The 21,648-nt window shown below is 44.8% G+C and overlaps 1 long non-coding RNA gene across 2 annotated transcripts in view; it reads right to left on the bottom strand.

The window, feature by feature from the left end:
* LOC140718210 (uncharacterized) overlaps window positions 1-21,012 on the bottom strand; it is a 105,566-nt gene extending 84,554 nt beyond the window's left edge. For both annotated transcript variants that reach the window (XR_012096651.1, XR_012096652.1), the window contains exons 1-3: window positions 20,893-21,012; window positions 13,902-14,135; window positions 12,848-12,954 (exon numbers count right to left, since the gene is read on the bottom strand). This is a non-coding gene — a long non-coding RNA (uncharacterized lncRNA). The remainder of the gene's footprint in view (window positions 1-12,847; window positions 12,955-13,901; window positions 14,136-20,892) is intronic.
* Between the last annotated feature and the right edge of the window lie 636 nt (window positions 21,013-21,648).

Raw genomic sequence — 21,648 nt, forward strand, 5'->3', positions numbered from 1 at the left:
CATTGACTCCCAAACCCCCTCCTTCCTCACAAAAATCTCAATAACAATATTGGCCCCCAAATCCTCCCCCCCCCCACAAAAGCTAACAAAATTGCAGCAAGAACATCAGCCCCCAAACCTCCTTACTCGGCACAAAAACGCAATAGGAAACTTCGACCCCCAAATCCCCCTCCCCGTACAAAAACAATCAGAAAGAATGGGCAAAAGCATAGAATATAAAAACCACAAGACTGAAAAAGTCCATAGTCCAAATCCATAAACGGAGAATCTTGGTAACATCCTTCAACATCACTGAAGGAGAGAGTCTCAGCTCGAGCACACAGGCCTATTCTCTGGGCACAGCGATAGGCCACACAGGCTCCTCCGGCAGCAGAGGGTTCGATAGACAGGTAGCCTGCACTGAACAATCACTCACCTTCTGCATTTGCCTCGATGTTTCTATCTCCCCTGTTGCTTTAATTGGCAAACAATGGAAGCTTTTATAGCGAAGAGGAGTCAATCATCTTTATTCAAACAACTATCTCAATCCTGTAAACCTTCTTTTCACCAATTCTGTACATTATCCTCAATTCCGTATCTGCTAACCTTGTTCGCCGATCCTGTGTGGGACCATACTGAAAGCTTTCCGAAAATCCACTTATTCCCTCTCACCTACTCCAGCTGGCATATCCTCAAAAAAACTTTGATTAATAAATCAAACATTATTTACTTTCATTTTTCCATGATGACTTTGTACAGTCCTATTATTATTTTCTAAGTGTCTTGAAAATTATTTTTAAATATTCCATTATTTTCTTAGAGACACAAGAGTTTCTACAAATGCTGGCAATTTGGAGCAGTGTGTACAAAACGCACGCCAGTATTCTGTAGGTGCGTTGCCCTTCATTTTCTCAGCCTGTTGTCAGCACTTAACAGGATTTCTGTTCTTCATGCTGCAGTATATCAGAGAGGTTTTTGTAGTCAGACACAAAACTTTTATTTCCATTCTGAATTCTCCTTTACTGTCTGCCATGGAACCACTTTTACCCTGAATAGTCTTTTCCTTTTCTACATTAGAACATTTGATTTATCTGTTTTATTTTTGGTTCTCACTGCTTTATTTAATATTCTATTTCCCTTTCTTCATCAATTCCATGATCATCCTTTGCTGAATTCTAAAAAATTACCAATCGGAACACTTTGTTTTTTCCCTTTGACAACTATGAACCTTCTCACAGAATGTAGGGTCTCCAATGGACATTAAATTGGACTACATCTGTGGTAACAAAATACTCGGCAAGAGTACAGAAACGGACGGAATCCCGGACGCCGCCATTCAGCTGTTTATTTATGTAACAGATTTTCCCCTAAGCCATTGGATTACCAACCTACTGCCCTCTGCTGTGCCTATTGCCTTGTTTGTTATTTATTGTAATGACTGCACTGTTCTATGTACTTTATGCAGTCCCGGTAGGTCTGTAGTCTAGTGCAGTTTTTGTGTTGGTTTATGTAGTTCAGTGTAGTTTTTGTATTGTTCATGTAGCACCATGGTCCTGAAAAATGTTGTCTCATTTTTACTGTGTACTGTACCAGCAATTATGGTCAAAATGACAATAAAAAGTGACTTGACTTGACTTGAGAAAATGGAACTTAGAAGAGTCCAGCACAGGACCAGACCCCATGGCCCATAATGCTGTGTCAAACTAATTACACTGGTTTTAACTGCCTTGGGCAGATGAAGGGCCTTAGCCTGAATCATCGACTACGTATACCCCTCCTTAGAGGGGGGCTGACTTGCTAAACAACACACACATCCACAATTAGGCTTCCAGCATCTCAGGATACTATCTTTGGTTCTCAGAGAACTGACAAAAATGGCTGATTCTATTTACATCAACCCAACAGGTAAATAGATAAACAGAGACTAAAAGTAGGTATGCTGCATACTGATGCATACAAGAACATCTTCACTGTGTTAAAATAGTATACAAGAAATACATTGCCTGCTTAAGTTCAAATACTGCATACAGGTGTTTAAATATATACCGTACACACAGCTTGTGTAGGGTCATAGAACCATAGAGTCATACTACATGGAAACAGGCCCTTCAGCCCACCTGACCTATGCTAACCATGACACCCATTTCAGTGAGTCTCATTTGCCTGCATTTTGTCCATATCACCCTAAAGTTCCTTTCCTGTCTGTGTTCCTGCCCAGTCCGGTTTGTGTTTAACGAGCTTCCTCGTTACTCATTCTGGACCAAATGCTTACCACAATATCAGCTTTCACGTCCTGTGCTAGAATGAATGAAGTCCTAGCCCACCCAGTCCCTTTCCATAGCTCCCTTAAGTCTCAGTGACTGAAAATCTCTTCTGCACTCTTTCCATTTCAATGACAGCAGGATGACCAAAACTGATCCATTGATGCCCTGACCGATCAAGAAATAATCAACTTCCACTTTAAGTAGATCCATGGACTTAGCCTCCAGCACAGTCTGTGGGAGCATTCTACAGATTTACTACTCTCAGGCTAAAAAAATTCCTCCTTAACTCCATTTTAAAGGGTCATCCCTCAATTTTGAGGCTGTGCCCTCTAGTTCTGGATACCCCAAACATCTGGATACTCCATCCTCTCCACATCCACCCGTTCTAGTCCTTTCAATGTTCAGTATGTTTCAATAAGATCCCCTGCATTCTTCTAAATTCCAGTGATTACAGGCCCAAAGCTGCCAAACGCTCCTTATATCTTAACTCCTTCATTCCTGATATCATCCTTGTAAACCTCCTCTGGACTGTCTCCAATGACAACACATCCTTTCTGAGATATGGGGCCCAAAACTGTTGACAATATTCCAAGTGTGGCCTGACAAGTGTCCTATAAAGGCTCAGCATTATCTCCTTGCTTTTATATTCTATTCCTCTTGAAATAAATGCCAACATTGCATTTGCCTTCTTTACCACAGATGCAACGTATAAATTAACCTTCTAGGAGTTCTGCACGAGGACTGCTAAATCTCTCTGCATCAAAGATGTTTGAACCTTTTCCCCATTTAGATTGTAGTCCACATTATTGTTCCTTTTACCAAAATGCATTTTCATACATTTCCTAAAACTGTATTCCATCTGCCACCTCTTTGTTCATTCTTACAATTTTTCTAAGTCCTGCTACAATTGCATTGCTTCCTCAGTACTACCTACCCCTTCACCTATCTTCGTATCATCCGCAACTTTTGCCACAAAGCCATCAATTCCATTCTCAAAATGCTGGAGGAACTCAGCAGGCCAGGCAGCATCTATGGAAAAGAATATAGTAAATATTTCAGGACTGCCAAAGGGTCCTGAAACATTGACTGTACTCTTTTCCATAGATGCTTCCTGGCCTCCATAGCTACTCCAGCAGTTTGTGTGTGTTGCTTGGATTTCCAGGATCTGCAGATTTTCTCTTGTTTGTGATTGAATTCCATTATCTAAATCCTTGACAAACAATGTGAAATGTAGCAGACCCAATACAGACTCCTGAGGAACACCACTAGTCACCGGTAGACAACCAGCTAAGTCCGCTTTTATTCCCTGTCGCTGCCTCCTGTCTGTTAGCCATTCCACTATCCATGCCAATATCTTTCTGTAATGCCATAGGATTTTATCTTGTTAAGCAACCTCATGTGTGGCACCTTATCTAATGCCTTCTGAAAATCCAAGCAAGTGACATCCACTGCCTGTTACTTCCTTAAAGAACTCTTGCAGATTTGTCAGCAAAATTCCCTTAACAGAAACTATGCTGACTTTGACTTATTTTCTCATTAGTCTCCAAGTACCTCAAAACCTAATCTTTAATAATAGACTCTAACACTTCCATCTGCCCCAGAAGAGGTCCCAAAGATCCAGAAATCTGAATTCCTGTCCCCTGCTCCAATTCTTCAGCCATGCATTTATCTGCCACCTCATTCTACTCCTATCCTCACTGTTGTGTGGCATAGGCAGCAATCCTAAAATTACTACTCTTGCTTCTTGCTTCTGCTAGGCGTCCTGCTTCTCAGCTTCCTTCCTAACTCCTTGTATTCAGGAACTCCTGCCTCTTTCTCTCTATGTCATAGATACCAATACGTACCACGACTTCTGCCTGCCACCCTTCCTTTTCAGGATATTGTGGATGCGTCCAGAAATATCTTGGACTCTGGCACCTGGGAAGCAAAATACCATTCGTGCTTCCTTTTCGGTTCCACAAAATAGCCTATATGTCCCCTGACTATAGAGTTCCCTATAACTGTGGCCATTCTCTTCAGTTCCCTACACTTCTGAGCCACGGGGCCAGACTGAGTGCCAGAGGCACAGCCGTTGTTGCTTCCCCCAGGTAGGTCGTCCCCTCTAACATTACACAAAATGGAATACTTATTGTTGAGGAGATTGGCCACAGAGGTACTCTCCACTATCTGATGTTCCCCCTTCCCTCTCCTGACAGTCACAACTTATCTGTCTCTTGTAGCCTTGGTGTGACTTCCTCCCTGTAGCTCCTGTCTACCACTGCTTCAGTTTCCCTAACAAACCGAAAGTTATCGAGCTGCAGCTCAGGTTCCCTAACACAGTCTCTGCGGAGCGACTTCTTGAGGTACCTGGTGCAGATGCGGCCACTGGGGAGGCTGGAAGTCTACTACTCAGCCTCTGCCTGTTCTCACCAAACCTTACTACTCTGACTCAAGACTATTCCTACAATAACCGCTCCCGCGACGTTCGCTCTGCTAGGCGGTACCTCTCTTTTATAGGGACCTGGTTTTTAAAAAGCTCTTTGTTGGGCCTGTACAGAAATGTTCCTGTTCCGTCTGTGCAGTACTCCAATCAATGACTTCCATCGGAAAATCTGAGGCGTTTCCAAGCTTTTTGTCGGACCTGTGCGGGAACACTCTGTTGTGTCTGTGCAGGACTCCAATCAATGCTTCAACTTTGTTGGCTGAAGTCAGGGTTTAATGCTCTGGCTGTTGGTAGGGCCAAACAGACCAAGGGGTAGAGGACAGATGAAGAATGTCCACCAGTCCACCAAGTTCGGGGGTTCAGCTTAGGGCTAACAACCCTGACTGGTAAAACAAAATGGCAATGAAGAATCCCACATCTGAGTGGTACAGTATTCTCGAGTCTCCACACAGGATTTACGTGACTGACAGCAGTGAAAACTGAGGAAAAGCTACTGACATGATGAAGGAAGCCCTGAACACTGTCAGAGATGGAGGACAGTCATTGCTGCCCTAAATGTCAGTGACATAATGGACAATAAGTATGTACTATCAAGTAAATGTAGTCAGTCTGTGTGTATTTAGATAAATGCACACAAATGCATAATTTCAAATACACATGGAAATTCCTGCAGATTTAAATACTCATATACAATTTTTGCTAAAATATTAGAGAGCTGGATGTGCCAGATATTGAAGAGTGTGAGCAAAGAGAAGTGAGTGCAGTTACTATAAGGAGGGAGAAGGTGCTCAAAAAGCTGAAAGATCTATGGGAACATGGGCTAGATGAGCTGCTCCCTAGGGTTGTGAAAGAGGTAGCGGCAGAGATTGTGGAGGCATTAGTAATGATCTTCCAAAAATCGTTGGACTCTGGCATGGTTCCAGAAGACTGCAAATTGCAAATGTCACTCCACTCTTTAAGAAAGGAGGAAGGCAGCAGAAAGGAAATTATAGACCAGTTAGCCTGACCTCAGTGGTTGGGAAGATGTTGGAGTCAAATATTGAGGATGAGGTTATGGAGTACTTGATGACTCGGGACAAGATAGGACAAAGCCAGCAAAGGGAAAAACTTACCTGACAAACCTGTTGGAATTCTTTGAGGAAATTACATGTAAGATAGATAAAGGGTGTATAGTGGATGTTGTATATTTGGACCTTCAGAAGGCCTTTGACAAGGTGCCACACATGAGGCTGCTTACCAAATTATGAGTCCATGGCATTACAGGAAAGTTACTGGCATTGACTGATTGATAGGAGGCAGTGAGTGGGAATAAAAGGACCCTTTTCTGGTTGGCTGCCAGTGACTAGTGGTGTTCTGCAGGGGTCGTTGTTGGAACTGCTTCTTTTTATGCTGTATATCAATGATTTAAATGATGACTTCGTTGCCACATTTTCAGATGATATGAAGATTGGTGGAGCGGCAGATAGTGTTGAGGAAACAAGTAGGCTGAAGAAGGACTTAGAGTAGGAGAATGTGCAAGAAAGTGGCAAATGAAATATAATGTTGAAAAATGAATGGTCATGCACTTTGGGAGTAGAAACATTTGTGCAAACTATTTTCTAAACTGGGAGAAAATCCTGCAGGTAGAGTCATTGGTGAGGAAGGCAACGCGACGTTAGCATTCATTTTTAGAGGTCTTGAATAGAAGAGCAGTGATGTGAAGTGGAGATGTTATAAGGTACTGGTGAAGACTCACCTTGGGTATTGTGAAAAGCTTTGGGCTGCTCATCTGAGGAAAGATGTGCTGGCATTGGAAAGAGTTCAGAGGAGGGTCACAAGGATATTTCTGGGAATGAAATGGTTATCATACGAGGAATGTTTGATTGTTCTGGGTTTGTACTCATTGGAACTTAGAAGGATGAGGGAGGATCTCATTGAATCCTTTTGGATGTTGAAAGGCCTAGAGGTGGAAAGACTGTTTCCCATGGTGGGGGAGTCTAGGACAAGAGGGCACAAACTCAGGTTAGAGGGGCATCCGTTTAAAACAGAGATGTGGAGAAATTTCTTTAGCTAGAGTGTGGTGAATTTGCAGCATTTATTACCACAGACATCTATGGGGGCCAGGTTGTTGGGTGTATTTAAGGCAGAACTTGCTGAATTCTTGATTGTACATGGTATCAAAGGTTACAGGGAGAAGGCTGGGGAGTGGGGCAGAGGAGAAGATAAAAGGATCAGCCAGGATTGAATGGTGGAGCAGACTCGATTGGCCAAATGGCCTAATTCTGTTCCTATGAGTTATGGTCCTATAATTATTGGAGATGGCATATGTCACTCCTCATATGTCTCAATATTAAGCATTGGTAACTAAACAGCAGCAGATAGCTAGAGCATTTTCTGTCACACCAAACGGTAGTTTCTCAAAGGCAGTACATACCTTTAATTGAACTCAGAAGTAAAATAAAGTCAACAGGCAGAGACCTTCTGAACTCACAAACCCGAATAGAAGGTGTTGCAGTTAACGAGCCTCTTGTGACTGGTTAATAATGTATGTTTTTTTTCTGAATGAAATATCTCTACTCAGGAAGCTATTAGATAATAAATAATGGAAATGAAATACAAATCTTGGTTGGACAGATTAGTTAATTAAGATATCTTACAAGCCTACCTCTTCCAGCTCCATTAATTAACAAGTGCCAATAAGACCTGCAATTATGCCAGAGGTTTAAAGAAAATGATCTTTATTAAAATACCTTTAATTTAGTCATACAAAGCTATTACCAAAGGTCAGTTATTTGCATGATCAAAACCACTTACTCGAAGATTCATTTTCAAAATTCACTTCAGCACATGATTTTGCAAATTCATGATTAATGTGTGTCAAAATGCTTCTATAAATAAATACATTGATAAATAATTTCTCTCCAGCTTGGTGATCCCATTCTTTACTGGGTACTAGCATGATGCAATACTGTTGATGAACTTAATTAAGAAAGGTCAAGGTCATTGCAAATTTTCAAACAATAGCATAGGATGGAATATATAGAAATTAATGGAGAAAGGAGAACATTCCAAAGCATTTTTAAGGCTCATTTCAAAAGCATGGTAGATAGAGATGGTGATTTTAAGGGGTAGTTCACTTCAAAGTTCAAAGTACATTTATTATCGAAGTGTATATATATGTAATATGGTACAACCTTGAGATTCATCTCCTCACAGGCAGCCACAAAACAAAGAAGCCCAAAATAACCTATAAAAAAAGACCTTCAAACTCCCAATGTACAGAGAGGAAAAAAAAACCAAATTGTACAAACAAGTAAAGGAAGCATATAGCATTCAGAACAAAAGTGAGCCAGAGACACGAAGACCAGAGCAGGCCACAGCCTCAGTCTCAGTTTGGTGTAGAGCCAAGTAAACATCGTGGAGCAGCCAATAGAACCAGCCCAACCTTCACCTCTTGTCCTGACACCCTGACTTGGCAGGCAATCCATATGTCCTGGCTTTTAAATCATCCAAACATCGGGCTGTTCCTCACACTAGGACCCAGGCCTGCTGTATCGATAAGCTCTGGGCTTGGACACCATCACCACAATGCGGCCTGTACCCGACCTTTCCAAATCAGCCTGGCACTTAGACTGATCAATCCTCACTCTCAATTTAGGTGAACGGACTTCGAATAAGCCACCCCTCCACTCTGCTCGCCCTGACTTTGCCTCGAACATGCCTCAACCTCACCTCAACTTTGCCTTGCACCCGTACCCTTCGACCCTCAACTCAACCTTGCCTTCACTCGCCTCTCCATTTTTTGTGGTGATCATTTACCATAAATTTTACAAGAAAAAGTATTCTTAATGAAGTATCTTGTTGTATTCTTTGTTCTTAGTGAAGTATCTTGTTGTATTCTTCGTTTTGTTTCCTGCGAGTTAGAAGTAGTAGTTACTTGTGCAGTTTGTTCACAATGTTGCCCATGCATCAGTATCTGTGGACATTCAGCAGTAGCCATGATTGTCATTGGATCATTGCTTCAGGTTGACGAGTATCTTGTTTAGCTAAAGCTGGTTTTCTCCATCTGTGTGTGTCCTTATGTGGAGAGCAAGTGAACCCCCCCAACCCCCACACCCACCCTTTCACTGAAGTTCATTTGAGATGTCCCTCACCTTGGGACAAGGAACAAGTCAAGAAACATGGGTTTCTCAAGCCCAGTTGAGCTACTGTTATGAACACTATAATGAAAAACGTATTTGCAACAACTTCACTGGCATGTAGATATTGACAACACACAAGTGCTCCATACCTGCTCCTCTTCGAGGAATATAGCTGCTGCTGCAGAGACTCTCACTTAGGTTAGGAAACATTCACTATATTTCTGAAGAGCCTCTGTTTCCAGTCTCCCTGGAATTCATTCTCTCTAAATGGACACTTACCTGGGCTGCACCCTTCAGCTCTCTTGTGTTACTAACAGATTTCTTACTTCTCCCTCTCACTTTAATGAACTTACATATTGTTTTGTTAACCAGAGGTCTATTACTTAATACTTGTCCTGATCATTAGTCTTTGAGCTGTTACTGGTGTAACTTCTCTTCTCAGCCTCTTACCTCACATACATCTCCCCCCTTCCCTGATCTTTGTCACTTACCCTGTTGGCTGGACCCTGCTTCCACGTTAGTTAAGGTGAAGTCTATGTCAATGATACTTCCTGCTATGCCAATACTGAAACAAATGCTCGTGCAATGAAATCTCTTTTCCCACATGAGCACATTCTACAAAAATCACCTGAATCGGTTTATCCATCCTCTTTTTTTTTTTGCATCTGTCTTGGATAATAATCCAGACAGTTTCACTGGAGATCTTGTTAACTTAATTCCCAGTGCCATGCTGTCTCTAAACAGGACCACTTGCTTACTGCACCCCAAATTATTGGCACCATTACGAACCAGAGCAAGTGAATCCTCCCCCCTCTCACCCCGATAGGTTGGAGAAGTCTCTCACCTTGGCACGGATTTCTAGGGTTTAGGTGAGTTTATTGTCAAGTGCACAATTATGGTGAGGTGCAGGAATGATGAAAAATTTCCTTGCAGTAGTATCACAAACCCGTAGCTTCAGACATCACACAGAACATAGTTTATACACAAGTTACGCATGACATTATACCATACAATGAATAAGTAGACTGCAATAGCAAGACCTTGGTGTAAAAAAAAATCAAAGACACTATCTGAGGCAGGGTTACGATTTGGCAGGTTGGTCCTAGACCCCAATGGTTCCTGAAGCCGGAGGTATAAGGCTTCAGACTTCTGTACCTCCTGCCTGACGGTAGCAGCAAGTAAACAGTATAGCCTAGGTGGTGGAGATCCTCAGTGATAGATTCAGCTTTCATGAACCTTCTTGTAGATGCCGTTATAGAGAGAAACAGCACAGAAATACGCCCATTGCTCCACTATGTGTCAAACATCAACCATCCATTTTATTCTTGTGGACTCCTGCCTACTCCTCCCAGATTCTACACACTAGGGGAACTTTACAGTGACCAAACCCACATGTTTGGAGTGTTGGAAGAAACCACCTTACTCAGAGGAAACACATATGAACACGGGGAGAACATGCCAACTCCACACCCACAGCACCCGAACATCAGAATTGAGCCGTCTCCGGTACAGTGTGATAGCGGCAGTACTGTTCCATCCACAAGACTTCCAATGTTGTTTTATATTTTCAATGACAAAGTTGTAATCATCTGCTCAAATGTGCCTCCGTCCTCAACCCAAGAGTTAAATCAATTCCTGATTTACCTTCTCAGGTGGATGTGAAAGATCCAAAATCCCTGTGAAGGCTCCCCAGATTCTACTCTGCAATTATCATTCAACCATATGATACTAACTCTGTGACATTAATGGCAAGATAAGACGGAGTGAACTGTCCATTCAAACAAAGTTATATCTCATTTCTATCTATTTTTGTTCTCCGGTCCATCAAAGATCATCTGTGAACATGTAGTCCACTTCCATCAATCTTCTTAGAGATATCTTCTGTGGAGATGATATGCAAACACACCAGGGCCACAGGGCAGGTTCAGTAACATCAGATGGTGCATGTGTTATAGCATTTGTGGATCTGAGACCCATGAGCATCACAGTTTCCATTAATCATTTCTCTCCTTTGTAACCACCCAATCCTTCTCCAACTTCTCTGAACAGTCTTGGTGTCACTCCTCTGAATTAGGCTCTAACTGGAGATACAAGGCCTACTTTGTGAATACGTAAAGCAACTTCCTTCAGAAGAAAATTAAAGAAAAAAAACTGAAGATGCTGAAAATCTGAGCAAGGGGCAATTATGAGCAATACTCAGCAACAGAGAAGGCATCTGTGAGGAGAGAAAAAGAGCTAAAGGTCAAAATCAAAGTGTATTCACAGATGCTCAATGGCTTGATGGGCATTTTATGTTTTCACTTTAAGTAATTTTACAATTGTTTGCTGTTGTGGAATCTGATATCTTAGCATACGTGGGTCAATTCTCCACTAAACAGTTTTCTTGGTGTTTGCTTCCACAAGCTCAGATATTACATTTTTTACTCCCTCCATTCCTGTATCTGTTCCACTGATGGTTGACGTCCCCAGATCTGTCTGCTCTCTTCCTTTGCTATCCCTTTCCTTCACCCACACATGTACTGAAATATTCTTCATTTGCTTGTCTGTCCACTCCATTCCCCTTAGCTTTGATCTACCAGATGCTACTTGATTCACTAACTTCACTTACCCAGATCATGCACTAAACTGCTGTAACTCCCCCAGGCCCATGAAGTGTGCTTCTTCCATTTTGGGAAGCTTTCAACCTGCTTCTTTACTAAAAGAAATGTCAACACTTTTTCTGGACCAAGCAGAATCAGGATTGGAATTGGTTTATTATTGTCACATGTACTGAGTTACAGTGAAAACCTTGTCTTGCTCACACAGCTTGTTCATACAATCATTACACAGTGCATTGAGGAAAAACAAGGGAAAACATTAACGATGCTCAATAAAGCATAACATCTCAGAGAATTTGCAGCACAGCTAGACAATAAGGTAAAAGATTATAACAAGGTAGATTGTGAGGTTAAGAGTTGTCCATCTTGTCCTACATAAGATCAGACTTCACCTCTCATTAACCGTGGAATATTCCTGGAGCATTTGCTGTCAGATCTTGCACCAGTCTGTGTCTCCGTGACTCACATGCACCGTCTTCCCCACAAGCTTAGCTATGGATCACATAACTGGTGACAACAGCACCCAGTGTGGACCCTATTCCCTCGACAGGGGGGGGGGGGGGGGTTCAACTAACACGTTGGAAAAAAAAGAGACACTAAATCACGGGTTCCCAACTTGAGGTTCATAGTAGGGATCCATGGCATGAAAAACGTTGGGAACCCCCACCCTAAACAAAGCTTTAGTGCAACCTTATCTCTATTGGTATACAAATGACTGAAGTATGTATGTGGATCACTGACTTCCAACAATGCCATGTTTGAATTACTGTTCCAAATTATCACATTTTATATTCATTCACAAGACTCATGGCTTGTACATAAATACTCCCCATATGAGAGAAAATTAGTCAGCTTCACAGTTCCGAACTCACAAGCCTCCTTCTTAGAATGGTTGTGCTCAAGTTGGTGCTCCTGATGTCTCAGATTGCTCATCTTTTCTATAATTGTTCTCCTGTCTTTGCAAAGCTTTCTTTTGTTCTTAATCTACGCTGGGTCTCTTGCAGTTCTGAAGTTAATCATTTTGAGTTGTCACTCATCGGTGGACTGGAGGGACAACACATATCCTCTTTCCTGATCAGCTGGTGAGCTCTTTACTGTAAGGACATCTGTTGGTACTTCCTTTCATCAGGAAGTCTGTTCACAAGATCAGACACCCTTACCTCGCTCATTCTGTTCCTCACAGTCAAATCACTTTACCATAAAGCTGTTTTAGCTGTGTCCTCATCAGCTGTTGATCTTGTGCAGTTTTGTGGCGTCATACCCAGAACCCCTCTCTGTAGGGAGCAGAATACCCTTCCGGAGCCTAGCGGGATTCTTGACACAAGATTAACTTCTTCATTAGGTTTTCAGGGCCAGGAGAAAGAGGAGTCAGTGGCTTCCCCTTTCCTTCCCATTGTGAACCCCTCTACTGATCAGTTTCAACAAGACAGACAGACTTTCCGTGACACTATATGATGGCCTTACCTGTCACAAACATTGACTTCTGGGCCACCCGTGGTACTGATGTTCTCCCTGTGCCTGGGTAAGAGTCAGTTTCTGAGAATGCTAACGAAATCACATGTCAGTCTCTCCTAGGGTTCAAGCAGAGATAACTTAGCAAGTCAAGGAACCCCTCATCGGATACTGTTAAGTGTTTTCAGTGACTTTCATTTTTATTTCAGATTCAGCACATCTGCAGTTTTATTGATTTCCACTTTTTGCCAGCCGCTGGGGTTCAAGGGATAAAGATTCAAAGCCTTCCCCACAGACAGCCACGAAACAAAGAAAACCGTGAACCTGTTCAAAGAAAAACATCAATCCTCCCATGTGTGTAACAAAAATCACGCAAACAGCAATGAAAAAGACAAGCGAGAATCACAGAATATAAAACACAAAATCGAAGAGGTAGGGATGCTCAGTTCATCTTCTGCAGGCCGCCCCAAACAAAGTCGCCCAAAATAGCAACAAAAAAAGTAGAAAGCAGAAACATGAATGACAGAGGCTGATCCACAGGCCAAGATCCAGAAATCTGGGTCCATCCTCAGCAAGTAGTCATTGTAAAGATTAGGCTGACGTTATATGTTTTGAGGGGAGGGGAGGTGTCAAAGGTAGGTCTGAGAGAGGGAAGTGGCTGGAACGCACTGCCAGGGGTGAGTGTAGAAGCCAATACAACACAGAAATTTAAGAGATTCTGAGATAGACACATGGATGTAAAATAAAATGGAGTCTTATGGGCTGTGTAGGAGGGAAGGGTTAGATTCGTCATGGGATAGGATTACATTGGTTGGCACAGCACTGTAGGCGGAAGAACCTGTATCGTGGTATACAGTTTTATATCTGATGTACAATGTACAGAATAAGCCCTAACAGAAAATCAAACTGCATTTAATAACTCCCTGTAGGCAGAGAGGCATCAGATCAGACCCTTTTGGATACATTTATAAGCAGCCTTTCATTTTGAGGCTTCTATGAATTACTTGATGTGACACAAAACAAATTTATACTAGAAGATGGTAATCTGGTAGAGAGCCTTGCTCACCTGTGCAAGGACAACCTCAAGTTGAAGAGAAGGAACTGAGTCACATCACATACCCAGTGAATTATCCTACTCAGTGAACTGGTTCTGTTGGATCAATTCAGATGGGATTCACTGAAAGAGCTCATTGCTTCCTGGTCCTGCTGCTTTCTCATTCAATCTGCATCATATTTCACAGCTCTTCCCAGCAACTGATGGTCGACTGGACAGAGAGCCTCACATTGCTCACATCCAACACTAGAATCAAATAAATAGAGAAGGTTTTATAACTATATTCCAATGTCTGATGGTGTTAATGTTTTAAAGCACACAGAACAGTGGAGATAAGAGATGCTTCAATATTGTCCAGTCAAAAAGAGTTATTTACTGGATTGATTTTGATTATCAGAGGCACAAATTTTGTATCAATGAAATTTCCCTTTCTTACACCTCCGTGCACAATATAGCATTTTTAAAATTATATATCTGAACGCTTCACTGGTCCTTTGGTTTCACACAATCTCCTCAAAATAATTCATTTTTGATGCCAGAAAACTCATTGTAATACTCATAAGCCATTGAGTCACAGAGACATACACAGCATGGAAACAGATCTATCAGCCCATTGAGTTCGTGCTATTCAGGCAATGATTTATGCTAATCATTTTTCATTCTCCCAATATTCTATACCAGTCCCTACAGATTCTACCACTCACCGACACACCAGGGGCAATTTCCATCAGCCAATGAACTCACCAACCAGCACACCTTTGGGATGTGGGAGGGAAATAAAACATTTGGGGGAAGCCCTTGCGATCCAAGGGGAAACAAGCAAAGCCCACATAAGCAGCACTAGAGAGCAGGACTGAAGCCGGTTCCTGGCACTGTGAGGCAATAGCTCTTCCAGATGTGGCCCAATGCAGTCCATAAATCCTTCAAAGACACTTAAGTGGTCATTTTGATTCCGTATAACCATAACAGCTGGCTAGCTTTGAACGTACTGGGGTTATACTGTAGATATAAACTGGCAAAAACATAGAAACCTAGAATTCTGCAAAAAGAAAAGCTTCACAACTTACAGCAATACTCTCCAGAGACTTATTGAATTAAAAACAATCTTAGAAATGGCAAAACTCTTGAAAAAGCATCGCTGGAGCTGCTTGGCAAAGAAAAAAACCCAATAGCAGATAATCTCTTTAAACAGCAACAGTGAGAGTTCTTCCCATTGCTTGAAGTTTATGTAAAGAAAGAGCAAAGATCCTCACCACCCAGGCCATGTCTTTCCACGCTGCTGCCATCAGGTAGAAACATAGAAACATAGAAAATAGGTGCAGGAGTAGGCCATTTGGCCCTTCGAGCCTGCACCGCCATTCAGTATGATCATGGCTGATCATCCAACTCAGAACCCTGTACCTGCTTTCTCTCCATACCCCCTGATCCCTTTAGCCACAAGGGCCATATCTAACTTAAGCTAGAGGTGCCTCAGTACTTGCACCACCAGGTTCAAGAACAGTTACTACTCATCAATCACCAGGCTCTTGGGGATAACTACACTCATTTAAGGACCCTTTCATCTTGTTATTTATTTATTATTGGCATTTGCACAGTTTGTACAGTTTACAGTTTACAGATCCTATTTACGGTTACTGTTCTATATATGTATGCCTGCAGAAAAAGAATCTCAGGGTTGTATTTGGCGATGTGTATCTACTTTGATAATAAATTTTACGTTGAACTTTGCATGTGTGAGGCAAGCACAGAGTCAACAGAGAAGGAATGATTAATCCGTATACTCTGTAGAAACGGATCCTATCTTTCTTATTGTACATCTGAAATAAGAAACGTGTAAAATGCTGCTGAAAATGTACCCCAGTACAAATCAAAGAGAAAGGACTGGATGTAAAGGAGAGCTCGCAGATGCAATACTGAGGTCAAGCCAATTCTGTATACCAATCAGTGTCACGACCTCCCTCCTCCACATGCTTCCACCAGGATTTGAATACCAGTATCAAGTCCAATGTCTTTTACCCACAAACATATAAACGTCAACTATTGGAGGTCAAAGATCACTTAAATTCCATGAATCATGCTTATAATTCCAATTTCACTGCTGCTTGTTCTGCTGGTTACATTTTGCTCTGGACAACTTTCCTTCCTTATTGTGATCTTTTTTCACACTGAAATGCCACCTTAATATATTGTGGTACATGCCTGTCACCACATACACCCTTGGCTTTCCCGGGTGTGGGGGTGCGGTGGAAGAGGGAGGCGTGGTTGTCAGCTCATCCCAGCATTCCTGGCAGCCAGCGCTTCTTATTGTTCTTGTTTGAAAATGTGTTCGTGGGATTATGGTGGGATGTTCAAGTTCAGTTACTGTTACATTTTAGCCGGGGTTATACAGCCGTTCACTTGTCTGCTTGTGGGCCACCCGACTGTAAGCAGGGTGTGTGATAATCACCTCCTGCACTTGAATGTGACTGGGTGAGTTCTCTCCCCGGGTCATAGTGCCCGGTCTGTTTTTGTGCGTATAAAAATGGCTGTTGAGCTAGAAGAGTTTTACTTCTCTGTCGCCAAGTATCAAAGGCACGCTGCATTGGGGTCAGGAGTGGGATTAGAAATTGATGGTGAGATTGAAGAGTTATGACATCGGACGGATCCCTTTAAGACCTGGGGAATAAGTTGAAGGGCTGGGCTGGACTCCAGCCCGGAGATAAGACCAGGGAACTCCGACGGGGTGAGCATACTGAAGATCCCCAACCTAGGGGACACGGCAACGTGCATCACCACCTCCCTCATGTCCCACAGTGGGGAACCCAATTTGCTGCAGCCACGGGAGGATGTCTAATGTTGCAGGCATCACCAACAACGTCTAAGCAAGAGGAAAGCCAACAGGACTCGGCAATAAACACCACAAGGTCCACCATGAAGCTCCCGGAGAGAATGGTACCATCTGCCTGCAGCCCCACCTGATGGCTGCCCTGGTGCTGGAGGCGGATGTCCTACAAGCCCTCCTCGACTTAATACAAGCGCAGCAGTGTGATGACAGGGCCCTCGTAGTGCCCCTGGAGCAGTGTTTCAAGCAGAGGCCACTGGCAGAAGCAATGAGGGAAGAGTTGGGCAGTAAGTGGTGCCAATTGGGAGAAAGTTTGAGGGGCATTCACAGCAGATTATTGCCACTGTGCTCAGCATGGCTACCCCCAGTTCCCTCCCACGGCCCAGGAAGAGCTTGCCCTCCTTGCCTTTGTAAAGGCACTGATGCTGGACCACCTTTGGCAGTATGTTTGCCTGAAATCACCATCATCAAGCCCTCTGACAGCCCGTGGGCAGCCCCCGTGGTGTCGGTCAGGTAGAAAGATGATTCTGCGTAAGCTACCGTTGTTTCAATGCTGTGACCCAGAAGGTCTCCTACCCGCTGCCCCGAATTGAGGATGCCCTGAACTGTATTGCAAGCTGGACCTGGTTCAGCTCTCTCGATTTCCGCAGTGATTTGCCTTCACCATTGGTCAAGGGCTATGGGTAATGCCGTTTGGCCCGGTTAATGCCACTGCCACATTCCAGAGGCTGATGGCTCACATTCCATGGAGTTGCTGTGTCTTCTAATTGGATGAGGTTCTGGTATTCCGCCACCATTGTTGATGATACCCTGCAGGATTTGGAAGAGGTCTTCACCGCCATCGTCCAGGCAAACCTGTGCACCAACCGTGCGAAAGGCTGTCCCAGCTGCGCGGCCAGCCAAAGTTCCTGGGCACATGGTGAAGGCGGAAGGAGTGGCGATGGGTGGTGGTGATCAACAAATGGCCCCCCTCGATGTCTCTGAGCTTTGTAGCTTCCTGGAGCTGGCTGGAGCTACCACCTGTTTATTGAGGGCTTTGCCACCATCGTTAGTTCCCTGCACCAGCTCACCGAGAAGGGAAGGCCCTCTGCCTGGACTGACATCTGTACTGCTGCCTTCCATCAGCTCCGAGCTGCGTTCACTCAGGCCCCGGTGCTGGCGTACTCTGATCCAGCACATCCCTTCATTGCTGACACAGACCGCAGCAACGGGGGTCTCGGGGCAGTGCTGTCACAGGAGGCCCCGGTGCTGGTGTACTCTGATCCAGCACGTCCCTTCATTGCTGACACAGACCGCAGCAACAGGGGTCTCGGGGCAGTGCTGTCACTCAGGCCCCGGTGCTGGTGTACTCTGATCCAGCACGTCCCTTCATTGCTGACACAGACCGCAGCAACGGGGGGCTCGGGGCAGTGCTGTCACAGGAGGCCCCGGTGCTGGTGTACTCTGATCCAGCACGTCCCTTCATTGCCGACACAGACCGCAGCAACGGGGGTCTCGGGGCAGTGCTGTCACAGGAGGCCCCGGTGCTGGTGTACTCTGATCCAGCACGTCCCTTCATTGCCGACACAGACCGCAGCAACGGGGGTCTCGGGGCAGTGCTGTCACAGGAGGCCCCGGTGCTGGCGTACTCTGATCCAGCACGTCCCTTCATTGCCGACACAGACCGCAGCAACGGGGGTCTCGGGGCAGTGCGTTCACTCAGGCCCCGGTACTGGCGTACTCTGATCCAGCACGTCCCTTCATTACCGACACAGACCGCAGCAACGGGGGTCTCGGGACAGTGCTGTCACAGGAGACCCCGGTGCTGGTGTACTCTGATCCAGTACGTCCCTTCATTGCCGACACAGACCGCAGCAAAGGGGGTCTCGGGGCAGTCCTGTCACAGGAGGCCCCGGTGCTGGTGTACTCTGATCCATCACGTCCCTTCATTGCCGACACAGACCGCAGCAACGGGGGGCTCGGGGCAGTGCTGTCACAGGAGAGGGACCATGGAGAACGCATTGTGGCAAAATTCAGCTGCACGCTATACTGCCTGAACGGAACTATTGTGTCACCCTCTGGGAGCGCTTGGCCAAGGTCCAGTCCCTCCGCCACTTCCGCCCCTAACTCTTCGGCCGATGTTTCCTGCTTTGTATGGACCATGTGTCACTGACCCGGCTGTTAAACCTCAGAGGGCCCGAGGGGGTTGGAGGCCCTCCAGAACTACGGTTTTGAGGGGCAGCACCACAGCAATGCTGACACCCTCTCTTGTTGTGTCTGTGAGGCCACAAGTATCACTACCGTCTCCGCCTCCTTGAGTGGGGCCAGGGGACGGTGGCAGCCTGTGGTGAGCACCCGACCATTGACCAGCAGCAGCTGTGCAACGATCCCTTGCGGTCCCGGGTGAGGGAATGGCTGGGCGTGAGACAGTGACCGGGGTGGGGGAGGCCTCTGCCCTGAATCCAGTGACAAAAGTCCTATACTCACAGTGGGACATGCTGGAGGTGTGCGACGGGTAGCTGTTCCATTGCTGGCAGTTTCCCAATGGTGAACGACGTGCTGGTTCCCCAGGGACTCTGTGCCACAGCGCTGCGGTTGGTGCACAGGCTGGAGGGGTCTGGCCATATCGGGGTCGCAAAGAAGTTGGGCAAGTTGCACAATTGGTTTAATTGGCAGGTCCCAGAGGGCTCAGGCCGGCTGCTAGTCTGGGGCACCAATGCAGCAGCACCTGGAGGGGCCCAATGGAGCACAGAGGGGTGGACATCCTGAGCCCCTTCCCCTGCACCGATGCCGAGAGCTGCTACGTTCTTGAGGCCGTGGGTTACTTCACAAAGTGGCAGAGGTACGTGTGGTCCTGGACCAGAGTGCCCACACCTCCGCTGAGAGACTTCTGCCATTTCAGCACTCCTGAGGATTTCCACTGTGAGCACGACTTCGAGGCACAGGCGTTTAGTGAGGACTGCAGGCGGCCAGGAATCACCAAAATGCAAACCACCCTCCTTCACCCGCAAAGCGACGGGCTGCCGGAGCGCTTTAACCGCACCCTGGCTGGGCAGCTTGAAATCCCCATTAGCTGGGATTGTTACCTACCCCTAGTGTTGTGGGCATCAGGTGTTCACTGACTGTGCTCGTGTTTGCGCAGGAGATGAGCACGCCAGTGGATCTGGTGCTTGGCTCCCCTCCCGAGCCAGAGGTTGGGGTGTGTGATAATCACCTCCCCATCTGCAGGAGACTGAACAACGCAGTTGAGTTAAACGAGTTGTTTGTATGGACCACCAAATGCTTGCCACAACTTGTTGCTTCATATGCAATGAAATTGCTTCTTTTCATGGACTCAGAGGCTGGAACTCCTGGTATTTTATCAGTGTTCCACATTTGGATCAGCAGGGTCCCTGGATGATGTAAGGGACTACTTTTGCCGTCCCTGTTGTAATTTCAGTTATTGAAATAGATTTCTGGTCTTCTGACAATGGTTAATGTAATGGACAAGGGTATGGTGGCAAAACACTTCAGAATGCTTGACAGAGTGGGTGAGCATACAAGAAGTATGCCCCAGAGCATACACAATGGATGATACATTCAGTTACATCTTAAAAATATCCACCGACATCAGCTTTTTCAAACTGAAGAGAAATATGCACATCCAATATAACCAACCATTTGTCCTCACTAACTGTCAGACTATGGATGGTTATCTGACAAGCCGGTAAGTGCAAGAGGCCCTGTATGATAATAGATCAAATTGCTCTGGTAACGGCAGAGCCATTTTTCAATTGCCTGTTTTGTAGAACAGTGCATGAGACCTATAAAGATTCTGCAACAACTCCAAGCAGATGGCACAAAAGTCGTGTGCGATTTCCCTGTGATAGATGGAAGGAGTGCGAAGCTGGATTGAGAGTTATGCAATAGGATTTTTGATGCTGGACCATCCTGGAGCTGTTAAAGCTATTGCATTTTATGTGAATACCCCTCATGAAAATATATCTCAGCACCCTGAGGCAGTACTGCATAAGGTTGGATGCTTAATAGAGGACAAGCAGGTCAGTGGTTGATTGTTTACTTATTAACTTCCCTCTGCACAACATTTCAGCGTGGTCACACTACAGCCCCAGCTCTTTGAGAACTCAATCCGGCTTCATCCATAAAAGCCACATAAAACATTTAATAAGCTCTTGTGATGAAACTCCAATTTAATATACTCACCCGACCTCGCTCCATGTTTAATTCATCTCTGTAAGTTATGAAGTTAAACTCAGTGGGAATGCTGGAAGTAGAACTACCGCCTCTCTGCTGCTGTAGAATCTCTCTGCTCGGTGTTTCAGTCTTTGGGCTCTTGGCACACTGCAGCACAAGTCTGAGTTGGGAATTCACAGACAGGCAAAGGATTAACCTGTCACCGATAAGTAAAGAACATATTGAAAAGGTGGATGAAATCCTGGTGTTCTCATCTAGACTATAATGCAGAAAGGGAGAGCTTCTGCTGGAGATGTATAAAACTTTGATTAGTTAAACAGTCACAGAGTTATACAGTGGGGAAACAAGCCCTACAGCCCAGCTGGACCATGCCAACCAAGATGCCCCCGCCCAAGCTAATCTCACCTGCCAGCGTGTGGCCCAATACTTTCTAAACATTTCCTGTCCACGTACCTGTCCTACTGTCCCAAGAGATCTGGGTAGCATACTTCAGGAAGTATGCATTGGCCTCGATAGAACACCATCGATTTACCAGAACATTAACTGGGTTTAATGCAACAAGAGTTAAATTAGGAAGAGAGAATACACAAGTAAGGGATCTGCAGTGGGGTGATTCAGTTACTTCCAGTAACACCCTAGAAGAGCATGAATTTAAGCTTTCGAGATATTAAGGGAAATGGATATGGTTGAGCAACAAGAGACCTTTTTCTTCTATTTGGGGAATCAAATATGAGGAAACATAATAACCCTTCTCTGGTACCGGTA

This window comes from Hemitrygon akajei, chromosome 29 (assembly GCF_048418815.1).
Source record: "Hemitrygon akajei chromosome 29, sHemAka1.3, whole genome shotgun sequence".
NCBI classification, from domain to species: Eukaryota; Metazoa; Chordata; class Chondrichthyes; order Myliobatiformes; family Dasyatidae; genus Hemitrygon; species Hemitrygon akajei.